Source organism: Pseudophryne corroboree, chromosome 1, assembly GCF_028390025.1.
Source record: "Pseudophryne corroboree isolate aPseCor3 chromosome 1, aPseCor3.hap2, whole genome shotgun sequence".
NCBI classification, from domain to species: domain Eukaryota; kingdom Metazoa; phylum Chordata; class Amphibia; order Anura; family Myobatrachidae; genus Pseudophryne; species Pseudophryne corroboree.
This window is the reverse complement of record NC_086444.1, coordinates 1,013,763,718-1,013,788,653: the sequence shown is the minus strand read 5'-3', so window position 1 is coordinate 1,013,788,653 and position 24,936 is coordinate 1,013,763,718. Positions and strand designations below refer to the sequence as shown.

The following is a 24,936-nucleotide window of genomic DNA, read 5'->3' as shown; positions in this document are numbered from 1 at the left end:
GAACAATGGGAACTGAATGAATGAGGTGATAACTGCTGGGAGTAACCAGGTGAGTATGTGCGAGTTGATTAAAAGCAACGTTTTAGAGAGACTTGCTTGATAAATAGTGACTAGGTTGTAATAACACACAGAGGCAGAGTTGTAGCTTTGAGTACTGATACAGGTATCCAGAAATTGCTGCACGGCTGGAGTGAATAAAGTTTGCTACCGACAACCAAGGACACACAGGCTGGATGTTCACGAGACCTGAGGTGGCAGGATAAACTCACGAAGACTTGGCAGACAAGTATCGGGACCATGCATGAGAATAACTGGATTGCTATGGCTGGATGTTGACACAGAGCAGAAACAGACACAGGATGGCAGGTACTGGGCAGGATCCAATAAGGCACGGGTCCTAGGACTGGCAAGTAACCAGGACTCGGGAACAGACGTGGGGTTCAGACAGACAAACCAGGGTTAAAAGAACTGGGAACTGCACAGTGTGCAGTGACTGCGTGGCAGGCTCACTAAGTGCAAAAACTTAAGGGCCCCACACACTGCGCGATGTGCCGCCGAGCTGCCCGACTGCGAATACGGCCGACCCGGTGGCGGGGGGGGGGGGCAGTGACGGGGAAGTGAAGCAGTCACCCGGCTCCATTGCAGTGCAGGCAAATATGGACGAGATCGTCCATGTTGGCCCGCATGCACAAGCGTCGGGGCACCAGCGATGAACGAGCGCGGGACCACGCATCGTTCATCGCTGGTGCCTCCCCACTGAAAGATATGAATGGTATCTCATTCATTAATCCGCTCAGTGTGTAGGGCCTATTAGTAATATCACAGGCTCCAGGAACAGGGCAGAATCCCTAATGAAAGGGAAAGAGACCGATCACAGGAGGGGTCAGGAAACAAAAGCATTTCAAACAGGTGTGCTACATACGTAACAGCCGGCTTCCAGGCTGCTAGGAGACAGAACACAAACAGGAATGAGTCACAGCGGTGGCTCATAACCGTTTTGCAGGAAAAACTGTGTATTCTCTGCAATTTTGAAGTACCATAATACTATTGTAGTTCTAGATGAGCTTAAAGAGAGTATAACACAATCAACATGTTACTCAGTGTGATTCCTGAGTTTCTCTATAAATAACATACAGTTTGCAGGTAAATTAAATCATTTCCCAAACAAGGAGCAATACTTAAACGTTGGTGTTGCTATGGTTATTTCATTAAAGCATACAATCGCAATGTGTCAGGTAAATTACTTTATCAGGGGACACAGATAGTCAAATTCCCATGCAGGGGCAATACATAAGCATTGATGTCGCTATAGGCATATTTTCAGCATATGATCGCAATGTATTGTATGCTTTAATTAAATTTCCATAGCAACACCAACGTTTAAGTATTTCTCCCTGGTTTTGGTGTCACCCCTCGGCCGCACCCCCTTGCGACGCCACTGCAGATAAATTTATTTGATGTTCTTACAAATTGATGTTATGCTCATGTATGATAATGCTCACATAGCAATAAAGTATTAACCCAAGATATTCATACATTCGTCAAATATCAGTGTGCCTATAGGTTTTACATCATCCATGGGGTAAATTAACCTATGTACCTTGGAAGTACTCTGATGGTAATATACAATCTGCAAATTTGGGATTTTTAACCCTACATTAGGACTAACAGTGCCATCCACTGGAAACCAAAAACTTTCACCGTTGGCTTATTCAAGTCAAAAATGTATATTGTATCTTTTAAATATTGTTTTGACACTTTAGTGTCTTATGTTTGTGGAAATACATCTCTTTGCTTCTATAAAAATATGTTTTACAATGATTATCATTAAAAGTTAAGTTTTATCTATCTTCTTAAGCGTGCCCCAACAAAGAGTCTTTCTTTTCTCTACTTTGTACAATTTGTACTTATTACTGACTTTGGGAACACTACTGACCATATAATAGACAGTAATTGACAGAATACTTGAAAAACTGACGTTTTCAGAACACGTGCTCGAATAAGAGCCTCTGTCTGAAACCTTGTGTGGAACTACACACCTCCTGGTTGCAGTCTCTAGGACCTGACAGGCAGTGCCGTAACTAGACTTTTTGGTGCCCTGTGCCAGAGAGAGAATTGGCGCCCCCCATACCCTCATTCCCCCATTTTTTTCAATAGGGATATCAGGCACATGCCTCGTGTATTATATAAATAATGCACACACATTTATAGAATACTGCAAGAAAATGGATTTGGTCAGAAATCCTCTTTATACCACATTCATGCACTTGAGAACTCACTGTTATTCAGTTACAATATCCTTTGTTAAATAACACATTTCAATACACTGCCATACCTAGGATTCAAACCCATGACCTGTTGAATTCTAATCAAACACCCTACTCATTGAGCTATTTGATCCTGCATAAAAACTATGAATGCTATTTGAAGCAATCAGCATTGCAATTTAGCAGATCTATGTAGTGTGCAGCCACACATCCAATCTCTTCCAGCCACACAATACATAGATCTGCTCAGTCGCAATGCTGATAATTTTTTCACAAAGTACAAGGTAAGCTTCAAATTGTTAGAATTTTCTTCCTTAGAATTCTCTACCATTCTGTGCAAGAGCAGATAGCTCAATTAATAGATTGTCTGACTGCAATGACACAGGCAATGGGTTCAAATCCCAGGTCAGTCAGCAACTTGGAATGTAATAAAAGACAGTGTGACTGAATAACAAAGAAATCTCCAGTTAATTTCATGAATGTTGTATAGGTATTAGTGACAGAAGAAGACAGGGTAGGAGACAGCAGCGGTCAGGAAATACTGAGCTTTACAAAAATAGGAAACTGCAAGTGAAATGAATGAAAACAGATAATTGACAACTGACGCCAAGAGCGCCCCTTACCCTTCAGCGCTATGTGCGGTGTCCCCTTCGCACACACCTAGTTACGGCCCTGCTGACAGGACAGTAGGCAGGTATGTGTTAATATAGCTTAAGTATTGTGACATCCTAATTAGGAACATCCCAGTGGTTGTTTCACTAACATTGTTTTAAATAAACTTGAAAGTTCTTTGAAAAGTGCCACTTTGTGCTCTTGGGATTTTGTCTGACATCATTTAATATTACAATGGACAGTTTACTGTGAAGTGAAATTAATTTAAGCTGTTTTGACTGCACATGTTTGATGCCGCAGGTGGTGCGGTTTATGGATGCAATGAATGAATGAAAGTGGGTGTAACAACAGAACATTCACTTACAATTAAAGAAAAAAACAAGCCCATAACAATATAAAAAGACTTACTAGGTTATTATTATTTGTAATATTAAAGAACTGCCATAAAGGGTAATCAGATCAAATTATGGCTTGCATGCATGCAGAGTGAGAATCGTGTGAAGAATATGAATAACAAGTATTAATTGATGCAATATATTATTCTTTTATAGACTTATGTTGTATGAGTCTGTAAACATTGCAGACATGCAGTTGATGCCTGAGTTCAAGAGGTGTTACTGTTTTGCGCAGCTGATAAATGGAGTGGCGGACAAGAGGAAAGGTGTCACAATACAATTTTCAAAATATTAGTTGGTACAGGTTGAGTATCCCTTATCCAAAATTCAAAATCCCACATTTTTGGGTTCCCTACTGAGATAATGACATATAATATATTATGTGTATATATAAATATATTATATAGATATATAATATAATATACAACAAAATTTCCACAAGGTGGAAGGTGCACTCTCGCTATTAATAAATGAAGTCTTTTTCATGCAGCACAGGGACGCCCTACTCTCCTCCAGACTCCACATGTCGTATAGACTGTGACCCTGTAGCTGTACCTAGGTAGCAGGACCTGATTGAACAGATGTATATTCTATACCCACTTCCTAGACCAGTATGGCTGCGTCGTGATATGCTACCTCATTGTGCTACATACCTTTGATTAAGTCTGATCTGATCACAGACACTTGATTATGATGAATGATGTTAACCTAAAGAGCTATTAGTCTTGAAAAAGGTTCGTCATACGGACCGAAACGTCGACTCATCAGGCTTTTCGATTTTCACAATAAAATCTTTTTATGAAAAGACTTCATTTATTAATAGCGAGAGTGCACCTTCCACCTTGTGGAAATTTTGTTGTTCAAGTGGACCTGACCGGGTTCATTAGGAGCACCCGCAACGTTGGAATTTATGGGATGAGAGTGCAGGATCACCGTGGGTAATATAATATACATATATATGTGTCATTATCTCAGTAGGGGAACAAAAAATGTGTGATTTTGGATAAGGGATACTCAATCTGTACTGAATAACTGAGAAATTGTTTTATGAGATGATAGCACGTATTTAATCAATCTTTTAATGACAGAAAATGTGTTCATTAAAGTTTCCATTTTTTGCACATGTGCATTGCTGATACCCAGATGATTGGCACTCTCCTGATCGAGACACTCATAAGAAGCATGTCACGCTCAGGAAATTCATCATGTGACTTAGCTTTGCTGCCTGTCCTGCAGGTCAGGTCTTGTTGTTATTCTTCTGTGAGCTGATGCATGGACGTCGCCAAGTTGGATCTTTTCAGCTTTTTGCAACTCCTGCAGTCTGAATGCTTCTTTCCCGCAGCTGACTCTGGCAGTCAATCTGTGACCTGGAGCTCCTATGTAATCCCTTTCAGTTCTCTAGCTCACTGCCAGAGCAATACATCACTTTGCTGTAATTCTGGCTCCTGTTTAGCAGCAATTCTGCATTTCCTAGTGTAATCACAGTGTCTCAGTTTTGTTGGTATTTCCTTCTGCAAGTATCAGTGCTGCTAGACTTTGCAAGTTGCAGTTATTTTGTGAGTTTCCAATGCATCTATTCAACTAAAAGTCTCAGCTCCTAGCTACAGTTTTAGCCTATCTCTCAAGTTCAGTGCAGCCTCCATCTGCAATTTACTGATTGCAAGACTCCTCGCTAAGTTCTCTGCCAGCTGGAATCTGCTTCTGAAATCTACAGCCTTGTTTATAAGCCTGCATCGTTGTTCTATGTGACTGTCCTGTTTGCATTTCCACCTGAGAGCTTCACCTAGCCTACACCAGTGTATATTGTCACGCACTGCAGGGTCAGCCTATATCTGTTAACAGCCAGCTGCATTCTACCTTTGGAATAGTTTGCCCTTTGCTTCCTGTGGATCCCCTAAATCTCCGCATGTAGTTAATCACTCATATTCCTGCAAGCAAGTTATCTACTGTATCTGCTCTGCTTGCAAGTACCAGCTAGCTTACTCTGCAGCACTACTGGTCAAAGTCAGTAAACTCCAGTTACCGCTCCAGTCCAGTTTATTGTGTAACTGGTCCCAGTCCGGTATCCTGTGTAGCCAGCCCCAGTCCAGTATCCTTTGTTGCTGGTTCCAGCTTGGTATCCTGCATAGCAGGTCCCAGCCTGACATCTAGTCCATCATCCATTTCCAGCCATGTCTCCAGTCTTATTCTGCCTTGCTTCTATCCTAGAGTCTACTCCTGTAGTTGAATCATTAGTTCTTAGCTATCTCATTACAGTTTTCTCTACATATCCCAGTGCTTCCAGTACCTGTGCCAACAAATAGATCCTGATTCATGTTAAAAACCTTAAGGGAAGAGCAGTATGACAAGCTTGTGGTGAGAATATTTTTTCTTTCGGTACTATGGGGAAATGTGTCACCTTATTTTCTTGCCATACCACTCTTGATGAATTTACCACACTTGCCCCTACTCATTTGATATTGAAATGTATATGTTTCCTCACATACTGGTTGTACATGCACTATATGGGGCCGGATGAAATGCCGCCTGAGTTTAGTAATTTTTTTAAAAGGGCAATCACAAGGCAAAACCATGCCTTGTAAGTGACTACCCTTTAAAAAAAAGTCTGAGTTCAGCTGACATCCCGCACTGGCCCCATGTGTGCGACACTTGGTGCAAATGAGATGATGAGAGGAGTAGCTTACTATATATTTATTAAAAATGTGCATCTTAGTCGAATTGCAGACGCAGTGTAGTGCTGCTCACAGATAGGCAATGCCGCAACTTTAATGGCACAGGAATTCTTTTTCCACACAAAAAAAGTTAGCACAATGGAACACGGCATGAGGAAATGCTGTGGACATTTGCATTGGATCCCTTTTTATACAGAGTCAGGCACACACCGATGAACAAATGTCACCCACCAAATTGATCAGTGCAAGCTAGCAACATTGGCGTGTCCACAATGGGTGCAAGGTGTGCAGTGCACACAGGCCTCTGGGTCCAGGGAAGCCCACACCACACATCCTGCACCTAGAAAAGTATACTTCCCCCCCAGAGTCCTACGATGGCCGATGCAGCAGCTAGAAATCACTGGGAAAATAGTGTGACATGATTTGCGCAATAGAGATGTCCCCAGGAACAAGACATGGGTACTATGTTCCCGGAGACCCGCACAAAGCCAGAGTCTACAGTGCTGCCAAAGATGTACATGGGCCTCTCTTCTCTTAGAATGTCCCTGGCTGGCAATTTAGTTCATCTATGAGTTTTAATTATGTAAATAAGATGTGTCACAACTGAGCGCTGAGGCTGACCTGGGGAAGCCTCAGATGTAGGGGCTGGCATGTAGGTGAACCGGGGAGGTAGTATTGGGTTCCTAGACATACAGGAGATCTAGTACCATTTGCCCGAAGGTGTGACCATGACAATGAAGTTGTAAAAAGGTAAAGTCAGTTTTATTGAACACACAACTTTAGACACCTTGAGTATGCAATAACGTCACAGTAGAAGTGCAGTGATAAATTACAGTACAGTTCCCAGAAGCGCAGGGGTAATTAGCACTGTGGCTTACAGAACGGAATGTTAGAGTCCTTGCCAGAAATGGAGATGGTAAGTCCATATGCCACAGCTAACCGCTGAGGAGAGGTATGAACTGGTACTGCCCAGCAGATGGTACACAGAGCCTGGAGAAACACAGATGCACAGAAGTAGATGGTACTTGGTATAATTGCAGAGAGTGCCGTATGAAACCGGTATAAATGAAAGGTGTGCAGAACTCGCCACTTTAGATTTAGAGTCCGATGGTGAACATCGATGGATGCTGTGGTTCGATGGTAGAATGGTCACAGATGCAGGTGATATGGAAATACTGCTGATACAAGAAAACTGTGAAGCACTGCTTGCAGAATAACAGCGACTCAGGAGGACTCTGGAAAGCTGGTAGGCTGTGTTAAGTACGCTGTGAAGTATGGAGAGCGGTGTTGTAGAAAGGAGAAGTTGAAAATTATACCAGGACACCGCTGGAGGCTGGAAGTGAAGTGGGACCAACGCTGTGAGCAGGAAGCCGGTGTCTGATCGTAGCGAGTAATCAGGAGCAATGCTGGAACACTGCAGAAGTCAGGCTGCACCGCAGGATGGAAGCAGGTGCGGGTCTCTTAGTGGAGCTGAATCACAGGAGCTGGAATACCTGGAGAAACAAGCAGTAGAATCCACAAGCAGGAGAGACGTGTATAGGTTAGACAACCAAAGCACTGACGATTATCCAGCCCAGGAGCAGGATATTTATACCAGCTGGGAAGCAGGCATTGGCTGGATAATTAGGCAGAGTCCAGAGTGCAGCGGATAGGTTATGAAATGACATGTGATGAGGAAAAACATGGCTGCGCCCATGTTTGCATTTGGAGGGAAAGCCTGTATATTCCATGTGGTAAACAGCAGTAATGGCTGCGGAGGGCAGGAGACGCCATTCTTACAAACAGTGTAACTAAGCTGTAAGACTGCCATGACAGCGCTGCGGGATCACAGGGAAGAGACTTGAGGTAATGATATACAGCGCACTGCACGCAGACAGCGCAGATGGAATCCCGTTTTGGAATGCTGGGCCAATCTCAGGAGACACTTGGAAGGTAAATAATGATGTTCAATAACCCAGATCGTGACAAGATGCACTTTTTGAGCTAAAAAGATGATCAGTGTGGTCGTCTGGGAACTGACGTGCCAAGAGGGGCTATTTGGTGCCCTTGAAGCAACAGTAAGAAAGGACATCTGTACTTCCATCATTGAGAGGAGATTTCATAAGGGACGTCAAAGGGTAGAGTGCAAATGACGTTCTCATACAGTGTAGACAGGGCATGGTGATACAAATTGCATCATTATGGCCCCTGCGTACTTCCAAGGGTAAGCAGTCACACAGTCACCAATCACGGTATTGGCTTCGATAATGTTGACTGCAGAAGGTTGGCATTGATGATGTGGATATCGTTAATGTCGACACCTGAAAAATGTTGACATTGACATGACTTCGGAAATGTTGACATGACTTCGGAAATGTTGACATTTCCATTATGGCTAGGGTGCTTTTAGTGTTAGCGTTAGGGACTGAATAAGAAGAAACTAGTATGTCGACATTCTAACAATCTTGAAATAACATCAATATCGACATGATGAATGTTGACATGGTGTCTAATTCTAATATACTGTATATATGCTGGACCCCTTCCAAGAGGGCTGCCTACCTCTCTCAAAATGTGTCCGTCTCCTGGATATTTTGGGAGTTTGGACAAGTATAACATACAACTTTGCATGGGATCTGTTACAGACCAAAGACTTGTTCTCAGTAACTTCTGATTTTAATGTAACTGATTTCACCAACACTGTATCTTAATGACAAATTAAAGTTATATATATTAATTAACCCAATTTTATTACTTTAATAGTTTGAATTTAGATCAGTGCTACAGCTTTATGTTCTGTAACAGGACGTCCAAGCATTAAACTGAGTTGGTAGGTCTCTGAGGGACTAAATATACTCATTTGACATTTGCATCAGACTCAATTCCCAGTAAAAAGCTTTGGCCATGAATAACATACTGTGGGGCAGATGTATTAACCTGGAGAAGGGGTAAAGCAGTGATAAGCGCAAGGTGATAACGCACCAGCCAATCATTACGGATTTGAAAAATGACAGTTAGGAGCTGACTGGCTGTTGCGTTATCGCCTCACATTTACTACTGCTTTATCACTTCTTTATCCCTTCTCCAGGCTTAATACATCTGCCCCTGTCTTTGGAGCTGCCCAACCACCAGCTCTACAGAGAAGCTGTACTACACAACTCCTCCTTTGAACAGCAAATAGAAGCAAAAAGAAGACAATAGGTGCACCACCCCACGTCCAATACGAACTGATTACACTTGTAAATGTACATATTTATAGATTTATAGTTTTACTAATTAGACTCTTTATAATTTAGATAAGAACTTATAATGTTTACAGGTATTTATGGATCTGAATAGTGTACAGCTGCAGCATGTTTTACATATTTATTGAATCCTCAGGCAATTAATGTTTTTTAACTAACAAATATATAGATTTATTGAACATAGGCCCTCATTCCGAGTTGATCGGTCGCAAGGCGAATTTAGCAGAGTTACACACGCTAAGCCGCCGCCTACTGGGAGTGAATCTTAGCTTCTTAAAATTGCGACCGATGTATTCGCAATATTGCGATTACTAACTACTTAGCAGTTTTAGAGTAGCTTCAGACTTACTCTGCCTGTGCGATCATTTCAGTGCTTGTCGTTCCTGGTTGACGTCACAAACACACCCAGCGTTCGCCCAGGCACTCCCACCGTTTCCCCGGCCACTCCTGCGTTTTTTCCGGAAACGGTAGCGTTTTCAGCCACACGCCCCTGAAACGCCGTGTTTCCGCCCAGTAACACCCATTTCCTGTCAATCACATTACGATCGCCGGAGCGAAGAAAAAGCCGTGAGTAAAAATACTTTCTTCATAGTAAAGTTACTTGGCGCAGTCGCAGTGCGAACATTGCGCATGCGTACTAAGCGGATTTTCACTGCGATGCGATGAAAAATACCGAGCGAACAACTCGGAATGAGGGCCATAGTGTTAAAAAAGGGTTCTTACATGTTTACATTATGTTAATATTGGTCTTGCGGCTACGTCCATCTCTGAGTTAATGCAAAGTTTGAAGAAAACCAGTAAGAACTTTTTAGGTTCCTGATAGCAGGCAAGCAATGTCCAGGATTTGATTAAGAAAGAAACATAAATATGAAATAGTATCCCCAATATCTGCATTGCCTTACTGTTTGTATATTGTTGGTAGGGTCTTTACCTCTCTGACGTGTGTTAGACATGTAGGTGAGAAGGTGGTGTGAGTGCATGTCCGGCACATTCATAGACTGCATCATTTCACTTTTTTAATTTCGTAAAAAACTTAAATGCTATGCGTACCAGAGCACAGCAGCAGTGACCAGGAGGAACTCCCAGTTATCTGCCCTGATAGGGACAATGGGAGAAAGCCCTCTAAACCATTCCACCTAGATCTGGACAGTTGGGAGATATGTCAGACTGATTTGTATAATTATTCTGAATATACAGTAGATTGGCAAACATAGAGCTATAGTAGAAACAGACAGCGCTGAACTGCACATATCACTAATTAGAAGGACAACAATGTCCTTAGGGACTCAACACAGTTCTTTCAACACAGCTGGTGCCATTATTCATCATCTCAGTGATTCAATAAAACCGTGTGAGGATCTTATCTTACATTCCTTAAAGCAGAGGTTCCCAAACTGTGTGCCGTGGCTCCCTGGGGTGCCTCGGGACACTTGCAGGGGTGCCCTGGGATGGTGGTCCAGGACCAATTAAAATTATTCATAGTCAATATAATAGGCAAAACCAGTGCTGGTGGCTGCCAGTCATAAAATATGTGGTCAAACAGAAGCAAATCTTGTCCCTCACCACACAACTGACCCTAAGGATGACATATAAACGCGATCTACTTAATGTAATATTTCTTTCTAAATGTCTCAATAAGAAATTTTTGGCCTAGGGGTGCCGTGAAAAAAATTCTGATATTCTAGGGCGCCGTGATTCAAAAAAGTTTGGAATCCACTGCCTTAAAGGGAACTACTGTACATTGTTATACTTTTGTTCATGTGGAGTAGCCAGGGCAGGGCTATATGACTGCAGCTCCTCCCATTCCCCATTATGTGAATTGCTGACATACTGTACTGTATAGAGGAAAGACAGTGTTGAGATTATGCTGCTCAGACCACCTGGAGGATTGTCCAGTTGGTGAATTAATATATATCTTTTATATTCTGTTTAACCCTCAATGCTCTTTAACTCCAGTCCTTACTCATCCCAGGTGGGATAATTACTGACCCAGCCAGGTAGGCTAAGTCACCTGTGAATGATTAAAGAAATCATACAAGCATGATGTATTGGGGGTGCGTTACTACTGATTTTTAAAACACTGCTCTATAGGCACAAATATACAGTGTTAGTAAATGTAGCCATTCACCCTCAAACAAACGCAGAGCAAAAAGAACAACACTGAAGAGGTCAAATCTTTACTCGACTGTACTTACCTGATGCCCCTAACACCCATACAATGCCCCTTAGTGCAAGGGATAGTAAGCACAAAACAAAATGCATCTCAGTGGGCAGGGCTGTGGATGCAGAAGGACATGTGGTGTGCATACACAGTTGAAAAATATGCAGGTTGCAGAATAAAATGTGTTTGCATTCATCTCTGTGTACACTTAGTAGAAGCTGGTGGCTGTCTGATGCACTGATTTATTAAAGCAGTTAGTCCCAGTGTGCCAATGGGAAAAGTCTCCTCTGTAAAGTCACCAAATACCATTCATTCATGGTTCTGAGGTATAGCACAGAATACATAACTTTCTGTTCTCATTGAAGCTGCACTTTTAATGGTTACCTCTGACACATATATTGGGTTCACTGGGCTGGAAAAGAGGCAGACACTGGGATAGGGGTCAGTCATGGTGGGGACACTGTGTAGGCAGGATGGGAGACACTGGGATGGGGGGTCGGTAATGGTGGGGGACACTGGGCTGGAGAAGGGGCAGACACTGGGATGGGTATCAGTAATGGTGGGGACACTGCAGGCAGGATTGGAGACACTGGGATGGGGGGTCGGTAATGGTGGGGGACACTGGGCTGGAGAAGGGGGCAGACACTAGAATGAGGATCAGTAATGGTGTGGACACTGCAGGCAGGATTGGAGACACTGGGATGGGGGGTCGGTAATGGTGGGGGACACTGGGCTGGAGAAGGGGGCAGACACTGGAATGAGGATCAGTAATGGTGGGGACACTGGGATGGGGGTTCAGTAATGGTGGGGGACACGGCTGGAGAAGGGGCAGACACTGGGATGGGGATCAGTAATGGTGTGGACATTGTGCAGGCAGGATTGGAGACACTGGGATGGGGGGTCGGTAATGGTGGGGTACACTGGGCTGGAGAAGGGGCAGACACTGGGATGGGGATCAGTAATGGTGGGGACACTGCAGGCAGGATTGGAGACACTGGGATGGGGGGTCGGTAATGGTGGGGGACACTGGGCTGGAGAAGGGGGCAGACACTAGAATGAGGATCAGTAATGGTGTGGACACTGCAGGCAGGATTGGAGACACTGGGATGGGGGGTCGGTAATGGTGGGGGACACTGGGCTGGAGAAGGGGGCACACACTGGAATGAGGATCAGTAATGGTGGGGACACTGGGATGGGGGTTCAGTAATGGTGGAGGACACGGCTGGAGAAGGGGCAGACACTGGGATGGGGATCAGTAATGGTGTGGACATTGTGCAGGCAGGATTGGAGACACTGGGATGGGGGGTCGGTAATGGTGGGGTACACTGGGCTGGTGAAGGGGCAGACACTGGGATGGGGGTCAGTAATGGTGGGGACACTGCAGGCAAGATGGGAGACACTGGGATGGGGGGTCAGTAAAGGTGGGGGACACTGGGCTGGTGAAGGGCAGACACTGGGAAGGGAGCACTGACCTGCTGCTGTTCCATTACTGCCTGGCGCCCCACACTGGCTGCAGAATTTACACAGCAGCCTCTTGAGCAGCCCTTCAGCTCCGGCTAATGCTGCTGGGATTTGGGAGAATGGATCTCTTCTGGTGTTCTAGAGGTGACTGCCTTTCCCTGGTGGCGTGGCCTGGTTCGGCGCAAATAGAAGAGACTAGTGCAGCCAGGGAGACGGTGACAGGTCAATCAGGATCAAGCCTAGTCCACAAATCAGAATGCAGGAGATGGGGATGGGCTGATCATTCAGTAGATGCCCATAGGAGGGCATGCCCATGACTGACAACCAGCTGCCTCATCCTGGTGGCTTAGCGCAATGTGCAATGCACTATATATAAAATAAAATAAAAAAAATTCTCCTAAACAACAGGGGGAGCACGTGCCTTGGTGCCCCCACCCCCTGAATCTGCTCTTGAACGAGAGTGGAGCTTGGGACATAATGTTGTTGAGATTGAGGCTTAGCTAGATATGATGGCTGCTGGAGATACAATATGGCTCATCTGAGCGCACGAGGGAATCTCAATGGCATGCCAAGGCATAGTGATATATTTTTTTCAAGATTTGCGAATTGTGCATGCATTTTATTATACTAAAAATACTGTATATTTTAGACGTACGTTACATACATACATATATATATAAATAACAAGCATAGAGATTGCTATACAGTACATGTAGATATTATTTCTTTTATATTACCATGCCGTACCGGAGACACATGTATTACTTGGCTGCTGCAGAGATGCCTGGCAATTACTACAGCAGTTGCTGTGATAGCATTTCTTAATACATATTACAGATACATTTGTGTGCCCTGCATGAAATGAAATTGTTTTCCCTCTGTGCAAACAAATAAGATTTTCTTCTCTCCAGCAGCGAGACATAGCAAAGTCAGTAATAGAGATTATAAATTAAATACCAGCATACTGTATGTTTTTGTTCCTACAGTATAGAGGATTTCACAAATAAGTATCATTATGATGAATTTGATTCACTGAAGAACAATATGAACTCTCCTTAATGTATCATGGAAACTCACATGCGAAGATGCTCAATATTGGATAGACTTTCTTAAATAAAAGTTTGTCCTATATATCTCAGTCTGCTTTCTTTAAAGTGATTAACGCTTTTTAATTTGACATGCATTGTCATTTTAATTTACAAACAAATATTCTTTTTTGTAGGGTTTCCTAGTCCTATGATGGTACGTGTGTGTGTGTGTGATTCTTGATATCCGTGCTTTTTTTTCTATTAAAAAAAAAGGAATAATTAATTACTCAGAAAATAGGTTCCGGTACACAGAATGGTGGCAGCACTCAGGCAAGAGTTACACAGACAAGGTGATGGAGTTTCGGGCACAATATATTAATTGAATACTGCCCAAGGTGCTGGTACACAGACAAGGTGATGTTATTCAGACAAAATCCCAGTACTCGGACAAGGTGCTGGTACACAGACAAGGTGCTGGTACACAGACAAGGTGCTGGTACACAGACAAGGTGCTGGTACACAGACAAGGTGCGGGTACACAGACAGACAAGGTGCTGGTACACAGACAAGGTGCTGGTACACAGACAAGGTGCGGGTACACAGACAAGGTGCGGGTACACAGACAAGGTGCTTGAACACAGACAAGGTGCGGGTACACAGACAAGGTGCGGGTACACAGACAAGGTGCGGGTACACAGACAAGGTGCGGGTACACAGACAAGGTGAGGGTACACAGACAAGGTGCTGGTACACAGACAAGGTGCTTGAACACAGTCAAGGTGCGGGTACACAGACAAGGTGCGGGTACACAGACAAGGTGCTGGTACACAGACAAGGTGCTGGTACACAGACAAGGTGCTGGTACACAGACAAGGTGCGGGTACACAGACAGACAAGGTGCTGGTACACAGACAAGGTGCTGGTACACAGACAAGGTGCTGGTACACAGACAAGGTGCTGGTACACAGACAAGGTGCGGGTACACAGACAAGGTGCGGGTACACAGACAAGGTGCTGGTACACAGACAAGGTGCGGGTACACAGACAAGGTGCGGGTACACAGACAAGGTGCGGGTACACAGACAAGGTGCGGGTACACAGACAAGGTGCTTGAACACAGACAAGGTGCGGGTACACAGACAAGGTGCGGGTACACAGACAAGGTGCGGGTACACAGACAAGGTGCGGGTACACAGACAAGGTGCGGGTACACAGACAAGGTGAGGGTACACAGACAAGGTGCTGGTACACAGACAAGGTGCTGGTACACAGACAAGGTGCGGGTACACAGACAAGGTGCGGGTACACAGACAAGGTGCGGGTACACAGACAAGGTGCGGGTACACAGACAAGGTGCTGGTACACAGACAAGGTGCTGGTACACAGACAAGGTGCGGGTACACAGACAGACAAGGTGCTGGTACACAGACAAGGTGCTGGTACACAGACAAGGTGCTGGTACACAGACAAGGTGCGGGTACACAGACAAGGTGCTGGTACACAGACAAGGTGCGGGTACACAGACAAGGTGCGGGTACACAGACAAGGTGCGGGTACACAGACAAGGTGCGGGTACACAGTCAAGGTGCGGGTACACAGTCAAGGTGCGGGTACACAGACAAGGTGCGGGTACACAGACAAGGTGCTGGTACACAGACAAGGTGCTGGTACACAGACAAGGTGCTGGTACACAGACAGACAAGGTGCTGGTACACAGACAGACAAGGTGCTGGTACACAGACAAGGTGCTGGTACACAGACAAGGTGCGGGTACACAGACAAGGTGCGGGTACACAGACAAGGTGCTGGTACACAGACAAGGTGCTTGAACACAGACAAGGTGCTTGAACACAGACAAGGTGCGGGTACACAGACAAGGTGCGGGTACACAGACAAGGTGCGGGTACACAGACAAGGTGCGGGTACACAGACAAGGTGCGGGTACACAGACAAGGTGCGGGTACACAGACAAGGTGCGGGTACACAGACAAGGTGCGGGTACACAGACAAGGTGCTTGAACACAGACAAGGTGCGGGTACACAGACAAGGTGCGGGTACACAGACAAGGTGCGGGTACACAGACAAGGTGCGGGTACACAGACAAGGTGCGGGTACACAGACAAGGTGCGGGTACACAGACAAGGTGCGGGTACACAGACAAGGTGCTGGTACACAGACAAGGTGCGGGTACACAGACAAGGTGCTGGTACACAGACAAGGTGCTGGTACACAGACAAGGTGCTGGTACACAGACAAGGTGCGGGTACACAGACAAGGTGCGGGTACACAGACAAGGTGCGGGTACACAGACAAGGTGCGGGTACACAGACAAGGTGCGGGTACACAGACAAGGTGCGGGTACACAGACAAGGTGCGGGTACACAGACAAGGTGCTTGAACACAGACAAGGTGCGGGTACACAGACAAGGTGCGGGTACACAGACAAGGTGCGGGTACACAGACAAGGTGCGGGTACACAGACAAGGTGAGGGTACACAGACAAGGTGCGGGTACACAGACAAGGTGCGGGTACACAGACAAGGTGCGGGTACACAGTCAAGGTGCGGGTACACAGTCAAGGTGCGGGTACACAGACAAGGTGCGGGTACACAGACAAGGTGCGGGTACACAGACAAGGTGCGGGTACACAGACAAGGTGCTTGAACACAGACAAGGTGCTTGAACACAGACAAGGTGCGGGTACACAGACAAGGTGCGGGTACACAGACAAGGTGCGGGTACACAGACAAGGTGCGGGTACACAGACAAGGTGCGGGTACACAGACAAGGTGAGGGTACACAGACAAGGTGCGGGTACACAGACAAGGTGCGGGTACACAGACAAGGTGCGGGTACACAGTCAAGGTGCGGGTACACAGTCAAGGTGCGGGTACACAGACAAGGTGCGGGTACACAGACAAGGTGCGGGTACACAGACAAGGTGCGGGTACACAGACAAGGTGCGGGTACACAGACAAGGTGCGGGTACACAGACAAGGTGCGGGTACACAGACAAGGTGCGGGTACACAGACAAGGTGCTTGAACACAGACAAGGTGCGGGTACACAGACAAGGTGCGGGTACACAGACAAGGTGAGGGTACACAGACAAGGTGCGGGTACACAGACAAGGTGCGGGTACACAGACAAGGTGAGGGTACACAGACAAGGTGCGGGTACACAGACAAGGTGCGGGTACACAGACAAGGTGCGGGTACACAGACAAGGTGAGGGTACACAGACAAGGTGCGGGTACACAGACAAGGTGCGGGTACACAGACAAGGTGCGGGTACACAGTCAAGGTGCGGGTACACAGTCAAGGTGCGGGTACACAGACAAGGTGCTGGTGCACAGACAAGGTGCTGGTACACAGACAAGGTGCTGGTGCACAGACAAGGTGCGGGTACACAGACAAGGTGCGGGTACACAGACAAGGTGCGGGTGCACAGACAAGGTGCTGGTACACAGACAAGGTGCTGGTGCACAGACAAGGTGCGGGTACACAGACAAGGTGCGGGTACACAGACAAGGTGCGGGTACACAGACAAGGTGCGGGTACACAGACAAGGTGCGGGTACACAGACAAGGTGAAGGTACACAGACAAGGAGAGGGTACACAGACAAGGTGCGGATACACAGACAAGGTGCGGGTACACAGACAAGGTGCGGGTACACAGACAAGGAGAAGGTACACAGACAAGGAGAGGGTACACAGACAAGGTGCGGGTACACAGACAAGGTGCGGGTACACAGACAAGGTGCGGGTACACAGACAAGGTGCGGGTACACAGACAAGGTTCTGGTACACAGACAAGGTGCGGATACACAGACAAGGTGCGGGTACACAGACAAGGTGCGGGTACACAGACAAGGTGCGGGTACACAGACAAGGTGCGGGTACACAGACAAGGTGCGGGTACACAGACAAGGTGCGGGTACACAGACAAGGTGCTGGTATACAGACAAGGTGCTGGTATACAGACAAGGTGCTGGTATACAGACAAGGTGCGGATACACAGACAAGGTGCGGGTACACAGACAAGGTGCGGGTACACAGACAAGGAGAAGGTACACAGACAAGGAGAAGGTACACAGACAAGGAGAGGGTACACAGACAAGGTGCGGGTACACAGACAAGGTGCGGGTACACAGACAAGGTGCGGGTACACAGACAAGGTGCGGGTACACAGACAAGGTGCGGATACACAGACAAGGTGAGGGTACACAGACAAGGTGAGGGTACACAGACAAGGTGCTGGTACACAGACAAGGTGCTGGTACACAGACAAGGTGAGGGTACACAGACAAGGTGCTGGTACACAGACAAGGTGCTGGTACACAGACAAGGTGCTGGTACACAGACAAGGTGCTGGTACACAGACAAGGTGCTGGTACACAGACAAGGTGCGGGTACACAGACAAGGTGCTGGTACACAGACAGGGTGCCGGTACTCAGACAAGGTGCTGGTACTTATTTAAAGTTACAAATTTATATAAGATTGTTATTGCAAATGATTATAAACCTTTGCTGCAAGTGTCAAAAATGAATTTTTAGATATGCTGACCCAACTGATTCTGTTTATTAGCTAAAAACCTCATCATTTTTATATATACACATATTCAGAAAATCCACTCTAATAAGAGATAATAAATATTCATATACTGTATCAGTATGAGAATAATGTTTCTAAGATCCTCTATTTATAACCTAAAAAATTGTATTCCAAATATATTCAGTCGATAGAACATAATCATGTTGAACCATATTGCCCCATATTAAGGGCCTAATTCAGAGATGTACATAAATCCAGTGTTTACTCAAATTCCCGATGTTTTAGGATCAGTGCATGCACAGAAGCTGCGCTGCACCTGTGCATATCCGTGGCTACGATGTCACTTGCAGTACCTCAAACACAGCAGCATGGCTGACATGCGACCTGCATTTGTGGGAGGCGATATGCAGCATTCCAGAAAACGGTCGAGTAGGGCCCAATTTCTAGGCGTGACAAAGCCAGCGGCTGCTTTCTTGAGTAAAGCTTCATTGGCTTCAGCAGTGTGAATTTTACAGTCATCCCTTCCGGTCATATTTGTACGCAGCAACAGATCAAAAAAAGTGTGCAGTAGATATCTTTCTACTACAGATGCCTACTGCTACTTTTGCATATTTTGAAGCGGCTGTGCTAATTGTATCCATCTTTGAACCAGACCCCAAAGCAGTAATTTTATATCAGATTAGATCAGTTGTAGTGGAGTACTATGTTTGAATAAATGCAGCGGATAAGGGGTAATTAATGGGGATGTGCAGTGAGGTAAATGGCTCAGGAGGCACTGGCTAGTACCATAGCCAGATTTACACACAATATATGAGCCAAAGGGTTCATGTGGGCATTATAAAAAGATGCAGCAGTATATACTGCTGGAATTTGGGTGAGTTTTGATCAGAGATGTGCGGAAATGATAGGCAGGGGATGCACTGCTTCACCTGCCGTAAACTTGTTACTTCAGAGTTTTGACTATTAAAATGATTAGACTAATACAAAGAAGATTTTTCTAATATATTCTTTGTATTTTTCATATACTTTATACAGTCAAAACTCTGGCTTATACGTTAGTATGACAGGAAAAGCTCTGTCTCACCCCACCGCACGTCACGTCACTGATAATGAATCAGTATGTCAGTATTACAGAATGGTTCACTACTCAGATGATCATCCCTTAGTAGTATACAGTCCCTCCGGTCTCTTGTTTCCAGTGCCATGATCCAATACAGGTTGAGTATCCCATGTCCAAATATTCCGAAATACGGAATATTCCGAAATACGGACTTTTTTGAGTGAGAGTGAGATAGTGAAATCTTTGTTTTTTGATGGCTCAATGTACACAAACTTTGTTTAATACACAAAGTTATTAAAAATATTGTATTAAATGACCTTCAGGCTGTGTGTATAAGGTGTATATGAAACATAAATGAATTGTGTGAATGTAGACACACTTTGTTTATGCACAAAGTTATAAAAAATATTGTATTAAATGACCTTCAGGCTGTGTGTATAAGGTGTATATGAAACATAAATGAATTGTGTGAATGTACACACACTTTGTTTAATGCACAAAGTTATAAAAAATATTGGCTAAAATGACCTTCAGGCTGTGTGTACAAGGTGTATATGTAACATAAATGCATTCTGTGCTTATATTTAGGTCCCATCACCATGATATCTCATTATGGTATGCAATTATTCCAAAATACGGAAAAATCCGATATCCAAAATACCCCTGGTCCCAAGCATTTTGGATAAGGGATACTCAACCTGTATATGGTAAATCCCTACTCTGAGGCATAATTTGCCCACACTATCATTTAAGGCTAGTGCTCTCAGCAGTAAGTGACCTCACTGGCAGGAGTTTGTATAAAACTGTTTTTTCAGTTCCAAAATATAATCTTGTCAAGCCAACATCATTCAACACAAAATGCCCCGACATTCCCTCCATTTGCTACATATTAGCACCACATACTGTACAGTGCAGATATTCCACTTGCTCCAAAATAGCCCCACATTACCTCAGGTCTACACTTACCACAAAATGTACCCACATGCGCTGTGATGTCCACACGTGTCCCCAACATGTCTGAGATTTCCTCACATTCCCGTTACGACCTCTTCACAGGACCTTCCTCAGCATGCCCAAACCTACAGTATATACATGCACATGAGACCTCCCCAGCATGCCCTCTCTCCACCCACTGTTACAGTAGTTCTACTTAGTGAACACCTTCTGCCAGCAGAGGAATGAGAAAGCACATGGCCCTCACACCTGTACTATTCCGGTATGCAGGATGACCTCCTTGTGTTGGGTGGACAACAACCTCATTTTGCCAGCTTCACTGGATAAACATTGACATACATGATTTGTGTGCTAAGAACATTCTTTCTGTGCACGTTGATTTTATTTTCAGAACATACAAAAACTTTCATATTTAACAACCAATCTAAGGGAATGAGGGCTGTGTGCAGAGAAGGGTTTTGGCGTGGGCTTTTTTCCAGTGAGTTTGGAAATGTATTATGCAAATCTGTCCTTTATGGATATTCTATCTAATTCATCTTAAAATGTCAATATAATGGTTACTGGCTACACCAGGAGTTCATTCTTCTGTGAGTATTGTATAGGGAAGGACTAAGTGGCATATTTTATTAGCAAACATATTTGTTTTTATAAAAATTGAGGCTGTTTCAATAGCATTAGGTTCCAGGTAGGGATAGGAAACTATGTATGTTCCTTATTTGATAGAATGCTTTTTCCAGTCAATCTCAGGATAGTGGCCCCCATCACATGTTTCTTCCCGATGGCTGCTGATGTCCATTCTGCTGCTGACAGATGGTCTTTGTTACATACTGACAGAGACTTGTTGTGTATGCGCAAGCTTCAGGTGCCCACTGCAAATGCACACTGGCAAACCATCAATTAATAAACCATTGAATGGATCACATGCGATGGCTACATTCCATTGCAAATCATGGTGTCATGGCAGCTAAGTGGCTATTATTCCATGGCCCCCTGGCATTGGCTATCTTACTACTCACTATTTTCATTTATTGTATAATAATAACAACTATATAATAGTATTTTCTGTGCTTTGCAAAGATCATTCTTGTGACAACTGTAAGCCATGTTCTGCAGGACATTATAGTGACATTAAAATGCAGACAACCCCAAATCTCTGGTGACGTTACTGTACAGGCAACACCCATTTTATATTTATTATTCAGATAACCAACCTATCCTGCTTTATATATAGGTCCCCTTCCTCACCCCCCCCCCCCCCCCTCCCCCACCTCACACAAACATTTTCTGCTGGTGATAAAATATCCCACGATCACTAATTTCTGCCGCTCCTTGCTGTCTTTTGACATACAGAGACAATTCTTCACTGCTTCCTGTACTCTGATTGGCGGATAGCTGACTCCAATGCCCAATCAGTGTGGAAGCCTCCCACCCATGCCTAAGGCCTGTACTACACAGTGCATGTCTGTGGGATTGTGTATCAATCCTTGGAGAGAGATAAAGTACCAACCAGCCAGCTTCTAATTCCCATTTTACAGGCTGTATTTGAAGCTGAGTGGTTGGTACTTTGTCTCTCCACACTTTGGCTCTCTCCAAGGTTTGAGTAATCTCCCCTTTTTTGGCTGAGACGTAGGCCATGGATACCACTTGGCCATTCCTGTTGTGTATAAAACAGAATTGGAGCTGTCAGAGAGCATACTTTGCATGTCTTTGTGCAACCAGGTGTGGTAATGTAATTTTCAGCTTCATTTAGACCAGTCTCAACACTGCAATGTTCCCACCCTGCCCCCAGCCAGGTCCACCACTGTATATCATTATTTTACCAGCAGCAAGTAGACTGTTTGATTGTATGATTCTGATTTGTGTGTGTAACTGAACAAGAATACAGAAAAGAACAATGATAAAATATAAAGGTCATATTTTTCTAAATAGGAACTGGGAAATTGAAACCAGATGCGTATTAATGTCCAGATGTTCCCCTGCAGCTTTGACTTCCAGGAATAGCTGTTGCTGCACTGCTCTGCATTATTATTTTCATTACCAATAGACACACTTATTATTACTAAACTTAGAATGTATCTTCAGGCGAAGACTAAAATATTTAAAAATGAAAACTGACTCTTGGGTCAAGTTCAGAACTCGCTAACATGGAGTTTTTCTCAAAATATACTACTTGAGACTCTTTATCAGCAGTTATGTATTTTTCTCCTTGTAACAAGTTTTGGTTGTTGTTTTTTGGAGAAATATATTCCTTGGGACTGTACGTGAACTATGGAGACAATTTTTGGGGGGAATTTTTGTTTGTTCGTTCCGACATCACGCAAAAACTACGGGAGGAATTTGTATTGTGTTTTCACTATTGTATAGCTTAGACACCTTGAAAGAAACTGAGGTATGTATTATCTCAATGTGACATCATGGAGAAGTGCAATAAAGAAAAAACCTAGAGGCTTGACACTCAGCGCGTGCAGTGAGCAGGCTCCTCAAGCCAAAAATGACTATATGTATATAAATATAATTCTTATGGGACAAATATACCTCTAGGGACTGTTTATGGAGACCAATTTTTTTTTTAGTGGAATTTACACAGGCTCATCAAGTTCAAATTGACTATATACACCCTGAATGCAGTTATATATGTATGCAAATATAAATATATACATATTTATATCTCAAGATATATATTGCAGGAAAATCTGACTATATAGTAATGATTGCTCAGGCAGCTTAACTTGACTCATGAAGTTGCAGTATACATGTCAATCCAGTAGATGGCACACCAAGACAAATACTACGTATCATAGAGTTGCTGGTCATGTTACTTGCACCCTTTCAGTGTTACTGTAGGTTAAGTAGCAATGGATTTGGGATCTACAAGATAATATTTGTTTGACTAAAGTCAACTTAGACTGGACTGTTAGATGTATTGCCCCTTGAATTGGATTTTGTGGTTTAAATAAAAAAATAGAAAACTGGATTATTGCTTATCTTTCTACTGTCGCAGGGACAAATGGTCAGACTGCAGACGTAGATCTCAGGACCAACTTCTTCTCCCATGGGCAGCTTTATGTGGCTTGCTCATGAGTTAGTAGCCCCAAGCATCTTTTTGTTTTAATCCCTGAAGGAAAAACTGCAAATATTGTTTACAAAGACATTTTGTGATCAATGTCTACAATATAAAATATACATAACAGTATTAAATGCCACTGCTGTCTTTGTAAAATACAATTTGTTCTGCTAAGCAGTAACAGACATCCACACAAGTCAAACACTACTATATATATATATATATATATATATATATATCAGGTGTTTTTCCAGACACCAAATCCAGAATAGAGGGCACTCACCAGTTCAATTTCAATATAAAGGATTTAATGGTACATCAGAGCCAATTCATACTGTCGACGTTTCGACAGTATGTCGACGTGTGCTGAGTAGAGATGAGCGCCTGAAATTTTTCGGGTTTTGTGTTTTGGTTTTGGGTTCGGTGCCGCGGCCGTGTTTTGGGTTCGAACGCGTTTTGGCAAAACCTCACCGAATTTTTTTTTGTCGGATTCGGGTGTGTTTTGGATTCGGGTGTTTTTTTCAAAAAACACTAAAAAACAGCTTAAATCATAGAATTTGGGGGTCATTTTGATCCCAAAGTATTATTAACCTCAAAAACCATAATTTACACTCATTTTCAGTCTATTCTGAATACCTCACACCTCACAATATTATTTTTAGTCCTAAAATTTGCACCGAGGTCGCTGTGTGAGTAAGATAAGCGACCCTAGTGGCCGACACAAACACCGGGCCCATCTAGGAGTGGCACTGCAGTGTCACGCAGGATGTCCCTTCCAAAAAACCCTCCCCAAACAGCAGATGACGCAAAGAAAAAAAGAGGCGCAATGAGGTAGCTGTGTGAGTAAGATTAGCGACCCTAGTGGCCGACACAAACACCGGGCCCATCTAGGAGTGGCACTGCAGTGTCACGCAGGATGGCCCTTCCAAAAAACCCTCCCCAAACAGCACATGACGCAAAGAAAAAAAGAGGCGCAATGAGGTAGCTGTGTGAGTAAGATTAGCGACCCTAGTGGCCGACACAAACACCGGGCCCATCTAGGAGTGGCACTGCAGTGTCACGCAGGATGTCCCTTCCAAAAAACCCTCCCCAAACAGCACATGACGCAAAGAAAAAAAGAGGCGCAATGAGGTAGCTGACTGTGTGAGTAAGATTAGCGACCCTAGTGGCCGACACAAACACCGGGCCCATTTAGGAGTGGCACTGCAGTGTCACGCAGGATGTCCCTTCCAAAAAACCCTCCCCAATCAGCACATGATGCAAAGAAAAAGAAAAGAAAAAAGAGGTGCAAGATGGAATTGTCCTTGGGCCCTCCCACCCACCCTTATGTTGTATAAACAAAACAGGACATGCACACTTTAACCAACCCATCATTTCAGTGACCGGGTCTGCCACACGACTGTGACTGATATGACGGGTTGGTTTGGACCCCCCCCAAAAAAGAAGCAATTAATCTCTCCTTGCACAAACTGGCTCTACAGAGG

At 44.4% G+C, this 24,936-nt stretch overlaps 1 protein-coding gene and 1 long non-coding RNA gene across 3 annotated transcripts in view; one reads left to right on the top strand and one right to left on the bottom strand.

Moving 5' to 3' along the window:
- Positions 1–12,959, bottom strand: part of LOC134983429 (uncharacterized) — a 46,141-nt gene extending 33,182 nt beyond the window's left edge. For both annotated transcript variants that reach the window (XR_010191654.1, XR_010191649.1), the window contains exon 1: positions 12,804–12,959. This is a non-coding gene — a long non-coding RNA (uncharacterized LOC134983429). The remainder of the gene's footprint in view (positions 1–12,803) is intronic.
- The window catches only part of GPM6A (glycoprotein M6A), a 334,890-nt gene that overhangs the window by 134,585 nt on the left and 175,369 nt on the right, over positions 1–24,936 (top strand). The gene's annotated exons all lie outside the window — the stretch shown is intronic.